Below are 12024 nucleotides of genomic sequence, written 5' to 3'. Positions count from 1 at the left end.
GTAAGAAAATACCTAATTAAATCTTTATAAGTGAAAAACGGAACCTCGTTCCAACCTTCATTATGGAGAATTCACTGAGGATCAAATAGGATTTCATGCCCAGTAATTTCCTAGATCTTTGCATATTAACTCCCAACCTCCTGTGTGGGTGCAAGGCTGCCACAAGTAGAAGCTAGTTCCTGATTGGTCCCATCAGGAGTTGGATTTGGAGTGGGTGGTATCGTAAGTGTTTGTGCATTTTCCTTGTTAATTGGCATTAATGGAAACTGTAGCATGGACTGTATATCCCAGATCCAGGCCACCAATCTTTATCTATTTCCACTTCTGAATAAGTTCGCAAACTCTAGGTGTAAAATAAATAATCTTGTTGCTTCTATTAGACAAGTGGTTCCCAAACTGTGGGCCAGGACCACAGCAACAGGGTTGCGTCCCAGTTTTTGGCGGGTCGCGAAACTGACAAGCTGACAAGTGAGCAGGAAAATGTATTGAGCCCTATGGAAAGCAGAGCAGCACATGTGTGTTTACTCCTGAGTAGGTGAACATGACTTGGTCCACTGCAAAGGGAATGCTGAGGGGAATGCAATGCCACCAGAATGGTCTTGATCCAATGAACGCAGGCCCCAACAAACTCTCGAAAAGGAAGACCCTCCTCTATGCTGACTAGGAAAACATATGGAGCCCTATAGAAAGTGAAACTAAGCAGCACATGTGTGATTATTTGCCAGCAGGCAAACCATCAGAATGATCTTGATCTGATGAACAAAAATAAAAGGTGAATGTCCTGAAATGAATGTGCTTTACCAAGGCTGCAATCCTATAGACACTTTCCTGGGAGTAAACCCCACTGTACACAATGGAAGTAGACACACATAGGCTTGCACACAAAGTTTCCCAGTTTATTGTATTATTATCTCACTTTTCCTGCAAGGTGCTCAGGGTAGCCTACGTGTTCCCCCTGCCCTGTGAGTTGCACATCAACCCTGCATACTGGGTTAGGCAGAGAGATATCAATTAGTCTAGAGTAGGGGTGACCAAACTTTCTGGCAGGAGGGCCACATCAGACACTGTGTTGAGGGCCAGGGAAAAAATAATAAATTTACATTTAAAATTTGAATTTACATAAATTAATATATTAGAGATGGAACTTTATATATGAATGAATGAAGGTCTTGCAATAGCTCAAGGCTTATAAAAGACCTTGTACAAAGCAATGCCGGCCTTTCCTTTGCTGCCACTGCTGCTTCACAGATATAAAATAGCAAGCAGTGCCCTCATCCCACAGCTCATGCAAGAGGTCAGTCACCCTCATGCTTATAGCAGTAGCGCCGGGCCAGCAAGCCTCCAGAGAGCCAGAGGTTCATTGCAAACTGGGGGCTCCCTGTGGTCCGGATTGGATGTCTGCAAGTGGCCCCCAGGCTGGGGTTTGGGCACCCCCGGTCTAGAGTTACCCAGACCCTGTCACTGCTGAACAGGAATTTTATTCTGAGTCCCCCAGCCCAAGTTCAGTGCTCTAGCCAATACACCACACTGTATCTCAATACACTACACTTCAATACATTATGTTTCAGTACATGGGACAAAGTAATTCAAGGCTTAAAGTGCACAGATGCCCACAGTAAACCTGTTAGTGGTGGAGTTTTTGAGGCATCCTCTTCTAAAGAAATGTTTGCAGCTAGTCAGGTTTATCCACTCAAAGAAGCATTTTAGATGGGTAGCCTGATAGAACTTCAAATGAGAAACACTAAGATCTCCCTGTTGCTTTGATCCTTGAAGTCTGCTGAATTTCACCCTGTGACTACCTTGCCAAATAAAGTCATGGATCATTTTATTCCATTGAATAATATGCTTAAAATCTCAAAGAACAGGTGCATCTGGGGAAGAAACAAAACACATGGCGTTGCATTCATCTGTCTCACAGCTATCTTTCGTACCCTTTTGTATCATTTCTTGAGGTCTGATTTAATGGTATGGCACAGCAGACTGTACTTGATTTTTGTAATGTCCTAAAGAGTAGGAGATATATTGGTATCCTGTTATATTTAAGTGGATTATTCAGATAAAATGAATATGACTTCTGTAGGCAAAGAAACATTTACTAACAGCAACTCTGACTTTGGGAAATTTGCCTTATGTTCTGATACAAAGTGAAGCATTTAGATTCCTATCAGGAAGAAATTCCCCAACAAAATAGCAGCATCAACAGCCTCTTGGGGAAGGGAAGGGGAAGTTGTCAAGACTCTGGCAGTGGGGAGAGGGTTAACCAATCTGATCCATAGGGGCTCTCCATGGCAACTAAAAAAAACCCAAACTATTTAAAGGCAAAACACATTTAATTAGTGGTTTAATGGTTGGTGGAATGTCCCCACAGGTCACTGAAACATGTAAAGAGTTCACAACCACCCTTTGTTCATTGGATGACTTCAAGCACTCACCTTAAAAGATGTCAGTTGCATGAGATTTCAGCTCAATTTGATTTGGTGAAAAAAACACACAACACCCCTAGTTTATCTAGCAGCCTTTGTTCCGATGCATCAGAGTGTGTATGTACTTTGACAAAAGTCAACTGATTTTGATCAAGTTTTTTCTGTGCTCTCTCTGGGCACGTGTACCTCATTATACTAGAACAGTTTGCTACATGTCGTTCTCTTTGAATTCTTCCCTGGCATTTTATTTTACTTTACACAGTGTACAGTGCAAAGCGACACAAAAAGATCTGAGGCATAGTGTCTTTTCTTGGGAGTTAATAGTTTGCTTGATTCAGTTAAAATTAAGATTTGCTTGTTATCACACGGGATGACAGATCTTACAACTGTACTCCTAACCTATAGCAATTCACCTCTTGTTTAACTGAGATATTAATTAAAAATACTCACAACCTCCTCTGCCCTGCCCCCCCCCAAACCCAACAGTATACCCTTTTGGGAATTTGGATATGATCACATGAATTCTTACTCCAGCAAATAATGCTTAAGAGCAATTTATTTACAGGATTACTTAAATAAGGTTTTATTTGTTTAAAAAACAAATAGGTTTTATAAAAGATTTCATTTTTCTTAGTTTATAGTTTATGTGAGATGTAGTTAGTAAGCTCAATGGAGCAAGTTACTCCACTCTCCATAGGCTGAAATCCTGACCACACTTGCCTGAGAGTAAGACCCATTGAACAAAATAGGATTTACTTCTGAGCGACCTGGTTAGGATTGTGCCCCAAAACAAATAAGCAAACAAATAAAATCCCCCTTCTAGATCCTGAAAACGGAAGTGCCTGAGTGGTAGGCAATGATTGGTTCCTTGCCCACATAGGTAGGCTATTTTGGTGAGTCATAAAGGTAACTCAAAATAACACCTGGAATTTTCATTCTGGAAATAAAGTGGGAAACTGACAGGAATGGGCCAGGACTTGGATGACTTGGGCTCGAGTCATGAAAATACATGGTTTCCGTGATTCATAGGGACTTGAGTCATGCATGTAAAAAATTGGGCACTGACTCGGGACTCAGGGGTTTCACCCTAAAAATGAAAGAACCCGAATAGACTCAAGTCAAGCCTCACTTTTGTGTGTGCTTGCGACTCTGTTCTGTCTGTGTACTTGCTTGCTTTTTTTTTTTTTTTTTGCCAGTTCCAGGTCTTGGCTCACTTTTCAAAAAAGACACAGACTCAAACAAAATGACTCAAAAAATGGCTCTGGACAAGTCGCACAGCCGCCGTTATGACTTGTAGGCGACTCAAATCAGTGGGAGGGGGTGGAGACTTGGGACTTGACTTCCGTCTTGGTGCTGTGGCTCCAGCGCATCCTTGGAAAACGAAATGCTTTGATTTCAAAAGCACTTTGTGTTCCTTTCAAGAACAGCAAATTTAAGTTGCACTGAAGTTTCAACCTGCCGTCTTCTCTATTACGCTGCCTCTGACCTCCTTAGAACTTTTCTGGGCCCTACAGTGCAAAACAAAATGGAAGGTTGGCAATGTTTGCTCCTGAGGCGAGATTCAGTCTTACTTACCTTTTGCATTAGCTAAGCCTTTTGGCTCCATTAATCCACTGACATGCCAATGCCTATCCTCTGACCAGCTTGCAGAATGTTGCCAGGCAATATTGATTCACCATTTATTTCAAATTCAATTACAAACCCTGCTCTGTGAAGCCAACTCCATGCTACCACTGGATTCACCTACTGACAGCGCTTACTGTATACCACAAACGTTTCGTGCTAGGTCTCAGGACACAATGCATCCCTTTGTACTTACCAATAATATATATATATATACAGTGGATTGACGTCTCTATCCTGTAGTGATGTTACCTCAGATAATTTTGTTTGCCACTTTGTATGCTCTGTTTGTTTGAACTGTGGAGAATTTCTAATTAAAAAAAACAACAAAAAAACTTATGAACAGTTTCACCTCTCTTCCGTCGGGTGTGTGAGGTATCCAGTATCTAAGAGCAATTGGGCCTCCATCTATGACCCAGTTTTCACTTCCTTGTACCACATGTCTCTGTACTTATACTGGAAATAACTTCTAAAACAATTTGTTTTAGACCAGCCGTTTTCAACCACTGTGTCATGGCACACTAGTGTGCCATGAATGGTCTGCAGGTGTGCCTTGGAAGTTTGGGGGAGGGTCATTTATTAGTAGGGCCAATGGGGACATGACCCCCCCCCACCAGTAGCATGGTGTGCCTTGTCAATTGTCAAAAAAACTGATGGTGTGCCTTAACCATTTTAGCCCCTTGTCAGTGTGCCTTGAGATGGAAAAGGCTGAAAATCACTGTTTTAGTCAAACAAAATGACTTCTAAAACAATTGCGCTCTCTTTCAACATTAGCAGTGGTGGCAGTCACAAAACTGAGAAATAATTCTTTCGTTCCCCAAATCCAACTGGGAAGCAGTGCTTTTCTCCGCTTATATGTCTATAACATATACTTTATTTTTCCCCGTGAATTTGCACATATCTGCCATCCTTTTCCATTTGCCATAAATTGTTGCAGAAGGATTGTGTGTGGCATTAGTAACTCTTGGGGAGGGGGGAATGCTTATTTAGCATTTTAGTAGGAAAGTAACAGGCCAATCCTACCCACACTTTCCTGGGAGTAAGCCCCATTGACTCTAATGGGACTTACTTCTGAATAGGCATGCATAGGATTGGGCTGGAAGGTGGGTAATGGAAAGATTGGATCTAAGGAGCATGTAGAATGCCAGCTTATACAGTAAAACTGAACAGCAGCGTAGAGGTAAAAAAAACAAAACCCTTCTGAATTATTGTTGTTCTCTGGCGAGATCTACAGAAATGCCAAAGGGTGACACATCAGAGCAGCTTTGACATGCTCAGAGCTATGTACCCCTACCCCCATTCACATCAGATACTCATTTAAGACAACATGTGCAGATTAAAGCACCTACAGGGCTGCTCATTTGCTATGGAGAGTCCAGTCTGTTGACAATGAACTTACAATAATTGTGCTTTGCTCCTTACTGTTTTCCCCACTTCTCACCATAGAGCCTCACAGCCTGCACAGTGCTACCTGATCTAACATCTGTGCCTCCGTGTGATGAGGCCAATGCAAAGAGGCTTCTTCATTCTGCTCTGACACTGGGAAACAGACCTGTTCAAGGCTACTGTGCCATCAGTGCTATGAATCTTTGACTGCCACCTCCTTCCAAATGTGCCTTTCCCAGACTCCATTGGTTCACAGTCTGGAGATGGACGTTTGCTTTGTTTGCTTGAAAAGATACTAACCTCTTCTCGGTTCCTCCTCTTTCCCCCCCACATGCAGGAACAGAACAGCCTGTACCAACAAATGCTACAGTTTTATTGCCAGATTGTTCCTTGTCTAGTGGTTGGCATGTCTCTACCGAGAGCACTGAGCGAATATTCAAAACCAGTTTGATTCAAAACAAATGTCCTCGTCATAAATGGATCCTTGTGTCGCATACTGTTTCCTGGCTACTTTTGTCCAGTGCCTTCAGTTTCATGATCCTTTGCATGTTAGAAAGGACCTTTGTTTTGCTCTTGTGCCATTTTTAGGCAGATAGTGGCCAAAAACAACCAAACTCCCAAATCAGGAAAGTGAGGTTTAAACTCCAAGGACCACAGAGGATATGAGTTATGACTTGTCCCAGAGGTTTTTGCAGATGAGGGAGTTATTTCCATGCCTTCACATGAAGCGAAATATATTATGTGGATGAACAAGACAGGCATTAATTTCACTGAGCATGAAGTGTCCCAAGAAGCCCATTTAGGGATTATAGATGTCATGAATATATCAGCAACTCAGACTCATGTGTTTTGAACCATGATAATCAGTCACTTCTATAGTGCAAGTTAAATATGAAATCTAATTTTCAATATTCTTATTTGGGCAGGTCAATCTATCAGCTGGGGAATTGATAGTGCAACCATATGCTTATCTACTCAGTAGTACGTCCCACTGAGTTCAAAAGGGTTTACTCCTAAGTTAGTGTGCATCGGATTTCAGCGAGAGAGAGAGAGAGAGAGAGAGAGAGACTTCCCCAATCTGTTCAGAAATTCTAAACTGAGGGTGGCTCATGCCTAGTTTTTCAAAAAATTTTAATTTACGACTTCATTCACTTCACTAGTAAAGCGCTGTGCTGTTTGCAGCAGTCACTTCAATGGAGGATTACATTACAGCTGCTTCCCTTCACTTTGCTCATGTTAAAAAGAAAAAAAAAAGGATGACCCCATAACCCCAATAATTGATGTAGCAGGGGAGATCTTGCGTCTGTTCTGAAAAGGGCATTCTAGCCAGTTAGATCAGCTCAGGAGATTAGAACTAGCTCTACCCCAGAACCTCCCACAGAAACCCTTTCAAACATCCCAAGAGAGGCAAACTGGAAATTTCGGCTGATGGAATTTAGTAGCAGACCTGCTATTTACTGAAAGGGACAAATCCCTGAGTGTGGAGCTCTGCATGAATCTAGGACCACATGGAAGCCTTACTGAGGATCCCAACGAGGTCGGAAACTGTGCTTCTGATTTGCTGGAAGAACAGTTTAAAAGTGTGAAGAAGCTTCAGATACCTTCCCCAGTTTGTTCTGGAGTTGCATGAGGCTCTACTGCAATCCAGTGAGTGGGGCAGGGCAGGTTCCCCAGGGGGTGCTATCGTGGACCTTTGACCTGGGCATGGGGTTGGGGAAGCCCATCGCTGCTGGAACTTACAGCAGAAATTAAATCTCAAGATACAGGTCACTGGTTGTGAATTCTACATTATTAGGAGCATGTTCTGGTCTAAATGACAAGTGTGCAAAACACATGCTCCAGCAGTACTGGAATCTGGGTCTTCTGCACTTGTCTTCAAAACGGTCTTCACTGTAGTTCATGCTGACAGCCTCCCATGTTCACACAAAGCAGATCCCCCTCATCTGCACAGTCAGGCCAAGTTCGTGCACCTGAGTTGTCCCTTAATGTTATGTAAAATCCGTGGAGCACACTGATATTGTTTAGTGGGTCCAGGACAAATTTTGGTTGCTCCCTACAAGACTGAAAAAGCAGCATGTGGAACAGAATGGTGTCTCCCTCTTAAAGGCAATAGACAACCCTCCTTCAGCCCTTGCCATCAGGCCCCACACTTGGGCTGCCCGGGCGAGTTCTAGCTGCTCAATTGCCAGGTAAAGGTGCATCAGCTGAAGTAGTGGAAATTTCTCTTCATCTTATAAATACTTGAATAGCCCAACTTGGTGAAACATGAAGCCAGCAAATATTCCATCTTCTCCTTGGAGGGCAGATCGGGATTCAGTCTATAGTGCTGTCATGTCAACAGTGTCAGTGCTGCTGTTCATGATGCCATAGCGCCATAAGTTATTCATGCGAACATAACAAACAAAGGTTTCGCTTCACCGAGGGATGAGTGCGGCTCTACCTGTCGCTTTCTCCTCGGTTAGAAGTGAAAAGGCTCACAGGCCGGTTAATCTGCGACCGAAATAGACTGCATAGCGTTGAGGGCCAGCGTGTATGGCGAATGCAAAAATGTGATGCTGTGGAGCCAAGAGGGCTTCAGGAACAGGACTTTTTAGGAATGGAGGGGCAATGGGGGGGGGAAGAAATTATCTTTAGAACCCTAATGCAATGTGACGGCAACTCTTTCAGTTTTGCAGGGGAAAACTGCACATTTCCTTTATGATGATGTTTATACACTAGCCTATTAGCAGGCTTGTTCTTTGACTAATCCTAATGCCTCCTGCCTGAGTACTTTGACCCTTGTTCTCTGGTGTCTTAAGACAGATCTCCATCAGAGGCTTTAAAATCACTCTGAGACGAGGGAGAGCTCTCCCAGCGCTCTCCCATGAAAAAGGAATTTTCTGCCTTGGCCAGTGATGCACGGAGATCCAGTTCTGGGCACAAAAGCCTGCTAAATGCAGCCTATTGTCACTCTTCATTTCTAATTGATGGGACCGTGTCAGGCCGTGTGTCACTCTCTGGAAAAGAATGTCATTGGGCAACAGTTCCTGCACCTTGGCGAGACATCATCATCTAGTGGTAAAAGCAAGGGACTGTGAGTTCAGGAGCTATTCTTAGCTTTCTCACTGGCCACACAGTAAATCGTTTCCAGAAAAGGAAATGGACTGCGAGTGTGGTTATTTTTTTCCCCCCAAAGCCACACAATAGGGGAAAAGTCACATGGATACGAGGGTGTCAAGGCTTGGCTTTTCAAGTCTGGGTTATATATTCCTGCTTCTAATCTGAAGCACGCTTGGAAGTCAGTTCCATTGAAACAAGGGAGTTTCCATCCATGTGAATGTGTTTTAAGTCAGACATGCTGGTCTGCGTTTAGGTTTTTCTTTTCCCGCGTTTTGTGCACTGACAGACTGAGCTTTGAAACGACGCTATGGTGATGCGGTGGGGGACGGCCTTTGCCACTAGAATCATCTTAGGACACACATGGCAACGATCAATTATTGCTGCAAATTCTCACAGCATTTGAGAAGTTTTTCTCCAAATGCTGAAATATAACCAAGTTTGCATTTTCTCTCCACTCTGAAGTTGTTGTTCTTATATTCTACTTTTCAGCAATAAAAACACAAAGTGATTTAGGACCCAAGCTTGCGCACCACTCCAACAACCACCACTGTGCGAGTGCCATAAGGCACGTCGCTGCCAGCAGTAAGCCCTCTGCACTGCTGGAGAGACCCGCACCAGTTGATGATGGGCCTTGGTGTCAAGACCAAACCGGAGCAGCAATCATCATTATCCACAGGGGATCCACTGCTGGAACCCCCGCAAATAAGGAAAACCACAGGCTTTCAAAACGTGTGGTTCCTCCCACCTGAACCTGACTGGAGCTGAGCTCCAGTTGGGCTGGAGGCTCTTCTGAAGTCCTCAGAGGCCACGGGGAGGCATGCACAACCTCTGTGTGCTTCAGAACAGCCTCCGGAGGCGAGAGGAGCACAGCACCTCTGAAGGCTCCAGGTTGGCCTGCACCACGGGTCCAGGCACTGGCGTAGCTAGAGGGGGGGGCGGCGCACTAAATTTTGCAGGGAGCCTCTCTGCAGTGTGCAAGCAGCTCCTCCCCTCCCCTTTGGAGCCATTCACCTCCGTTTCCCCCCCCCACCCACATGGCTCCAAAGGGGAGGGGAGGAGCCGCTTGCACGCTGCAGAGAGGCTCCCTGCAAAACTTAGTGTGCCTCCCCCCCTCTAGCTACACCAGTGGGTTCAGGGACCTGCGGTTGAAAAAATCCCAGCCCTCTCTGGTGGTCCATGAGGGGCTGCGCACTCAGAGAGATGCTGGAAGTGATCCTTTTTTTTCCTGAGACCTCTCGGACCACTTTTCAGTGTCTTGCAGACCACCTGTTGTCCCCGGACCATGGGTTGGGAACCAGTGTCCTACTAGATGGACTGGATTGTTCCCACAGATCTTAGGGAATTATACTATGGCATGGTTTTCTTGGCCTTCTCCAGCCTTTCTTGCTTCAGACATTGCAGGTTTCCTCCACTACCAGGATAGCAGTGGTGGCCATTGCTGCAGGCAGAATCTGGCTGGTTTCCAGCATTATAGTACTGCAATTGCGAGGAGCCCTGCTGTGAATCTTATACTCTTCTGCCACAGCACTGGATTGGATTTCAAATCCATGCAAGCGTGCAGTTCAGTTTGTTAGCTAGCTACGGAGAGTACTAATCGTTCCTGAAGCATGATATTACAGTTTGACGTTCTTACCCAATTCTCCCATTCTCTACGAATTGTGTTACACAATTAAGTAAATTGCCCTGAGGGCACATCATGGTTGAATGGTAGGCGCTTTCTTTGCAGTCTGCAATAGACATAGATCTGCAAGGGGCTGACAGAATTGTCTATGGAGCAAGAACAAAAAGGAGATCTTGTTGCTGTATATTCTGTTCTCCTAGACTCCCAGAGGGCATGGCAGATCATTAGGATGGTGCCATCTCCTGGCACACAGTTGGGGCCAGAGGTAGCTTCCCCAGGGATGGTGCTACCCTCCCAGACCAGACTGGAAGCCCAAAGGCACCCTGTATCCTTTCCCTTGGAGATGACTTGCACCTTGGGATGAGGGGGAGGAGGTGGCTACACCCGGATCTCCTCCCCTCTTTTCCTCCTGAAGTGTCCTCTGTCCTTAACCAAGGGCAAGAAGATGACAAGGGAGAGCAGAAACTCCCCCCCCAAAAGAATTTTAAGCACTCTAAGAACTTCTGCTTCTCTGCTTGCTAGACAGACCTGGTTTGGAAGGGCAGGGTCAGGGTGGCCCCTCTTCCTGGAGGACTTTTTTCTGGTTTGAACCCTCCTCATTTTCCAGTTGGAGGCACCACCCCAATTATTTGGACTGCTGTTCAGGCATTTGGAGAGAATAGGCCGTTACCTGGAAATCTCTATGCAAATATACTGACTTTTGTACCACGAGACAAAAACATATCTTCCATTTGATTCTTGGTCAATCAGAGTGACCCATTTCGAATTCACCTGAATCCATGTGAAGCTGGCATTCTGCATGAGGTGAAACCCTCATGCCTGCATGCCAAATTCCAGGTGGGGCATGCAAATGACGAACAAGGGCGGGGGTGATGCCACCTCCACCCTTTTCATCCACCCAGGTCAGCAATTTTGAGTTGCATGGGTGACTCAAGGACAGGTAAGGCTCTTGGTGCTTTCGGCTCTGTTCTCGACTCCACCCATCGGTCAGCTGGATTAAATGTGCAGTAAACAGAGCCTCTCGTGTTATTCTTTGGGCTCCTTTTTGCCCTTCTTCGGCACAAACACACAAAAACAATAGCAGCATTATTTCTTCAGGAAACGCCCTGAGATAAGAGTGGAGGAAAGAGGTGGAGTATCTTGAAGGAGTGCTTGCAGATGATAAAGCGTGAGAGAGCCAGACCTGGTTCCTATATCTGCAGAATCCAAGGTGTCCCTTCCCACATGAGATAATGAACCTTTTTTTTTTTTTTTCCAGGAGAAAAGGCCCATTAGAAGCAAACATGGTGCTTAGAATTCGCTGGATCGGCATTGATGGCATAAAATGTTGGAGAGAGAAAGACCCACGTCCAGATGCCCACTATGCTTACTGGGTGACTGTGGGTCAGTTGCTCTCTCTTTCCACCTGACCTATGGATGGATCAAAGGTGAGTGGGAAACAACGAATATTGGTCTGACCTCCCGGAGGGATATTGGGGTACAAATACATTCAATAGTATGTGGATTGCTAGTTTCCCAGGTTCTTTATGGTTGGCAACCTTCAGTCTCGAAAGACTATGGTATAAGCCTACAGCACCCGGTATTCCCAGGCGGTCTCCCATCCAAGCACTAACCAGGCCTGACCCTGCTTAGCTTCCGAGATCATGGTATAAGCCTACAGCACCCGGTATTCCCAGGCGGTCTCCCATCCAAGTACTAACCAGGCCTGACCCTGCTTAGCTTCCAAGATCATGGTATAAGCCTACAGCACCCGGTATTCCCAGGCGGTCTCCCATCCAAGTACTAACCAGGCCTGACCCTGCTTAGCTTCCGTGATCATGGTATAAACCTACAGCACCCAGTATTCCCAGGCGGTCTCCCATCCAAGTACTA

Source organism: Tiliqua scincoides, chromosome 7 (genome assembly GCF_035046505.1).
Source record: "Tiliqua scincoides isolate rTilSci1 chromosome 7, rTilSci1.hap2, whole genome shotgun sequence".
NCBI lineage: Eukaryota > Metazoa > Chordata > Lepidosauria > Squamata > Scincidae > Tiliqua > Tiliqua scincoides.
This window is presented reverse-complemented; position numbering follows the sequence as displayed.